Source organism: Branchiostoma belcheri, unplaced genomic scaffold (genome assembly GCF_001625305.1).
Source record: "Branchiostoma belcheri isolate BF01 breed outbred unplaced genomic scaffold, Haploidv18h27 scaffold57, whole genome shotgun sequence".
Lineage (NCBI taxonomy): Eukaryota > Metazoa > Chordata > Leptocardii > Amphioxiformes > Branchiostomatidae > Branchiostoma > Branchiostoma belcheri.
In genome coordinates this window covers 1836072-1837410 of record NW_017804209.1, presented here as the reverse complement: position 1 = coordinate 1837410, position 1339 = coordinate 1836072, and positions in this window count along the sequence as shown.

Sequence of the window (1339 nt, the reverse complement as noted above, 5' to 3'; positions counted from 1 at the left end):
CGTAGACTGGAACTCGTTGCCACCAAGCGCATGTTGGGGCATCATCACTAGAAATCTTTAAACAACTCCTGCAATTAAATGTGCAACGATTGAGTGTAACGAGTTATTTGGTGTAATATAGCAAGCTGCCGCCGCGCCGCGTGCCTACGAAGCTGGTGTGTTACGCCGAAGGGCAGTTATACCGGCTATACAGATACAGAAGCTGGTGTGTTACGCCGAAGGGCGGTTATACCGGCTATACAGATACAGAAGCTGGTGTGTTACACCGAAGGGCGGTTATACCGGCTATACAGATACAGAAGCTGGTGTGTTACACCGAAGGTCGGTTATACCGGCTATGCAGATACAGAGGCACTGGAAGCTTGTCGTATATTTATCATGTGCAATTTTCAAGGAGAAATTTGCAGTCAAAGCAGAACTGCGATTAAATCTCAATATTGCCGCCTGAGTCTATAAGGCTCGGAGCAAAGTGAGATAAATGCTTTATTAGTTCCCACATAAATTTATTATTGTGTGATGTTATCTTACCATTATTACACAAACGTTGTATGACAGTAAACATGACCAAAGTGATTCAAGTTGCAGTGAAAATTGGTTTTAACCACTCGTCTGACATTAAGGAATTGCAAATATGATTACGCCAAAGTAATCTCGTTTGAGTAATGTTCATGCTCTGAATATGAATGAGGCCACTTTCTTTGTAGCTAGGTTTCAATGCACAGAAGAGCATCTTAGAGAATATTGTACGAAAAGCCTGCCAGATCATCTTTAGATAAATGTGATATTTTTAAACCTTAAAACCGAAAGCACTTGTAACTTTGGGGTTATATAACTTCTTCTCTGGATCATGGAGGCAGCGGCTAATGAATAGTATTGAAAAAAAAACTGCCAATAGAATCTGCCGTGAATTGGGCCTGCCATTCATTAGCATGCGCGCAAGGAAAACGTGATGGGAAAGAAACATAATCAGCAAAGAGTTTTTGAACACATGAATTCTTGGTTGAGAACTTTAAGGAATGACTATTGCTTCTGACCTGGTATTAGGGACTTAGTAGTTGGGACTTCCAACAGTTTATTAGTCATTTTGTACAGCATGCATAAGCTGGGCATTTTTCTTCTGTCTTCGTCTGACGTGAGAACTACCCATAGAATCTACTGCTGTGTTGTGCCTGCTGGACTTTCCCCAGAACCATTTATCTCCATCTGTACAGCAGACACGGCAGGCAGGTTCCGTCAGCCGCCAGCAGCCGGCATTTATATTCATTACCGGGACTTCAACCGAACTTGGGTCAACTCTCATCGGCAGTGTGTGTGAGTGTGTGTGTGTGTGTGTGGGGGG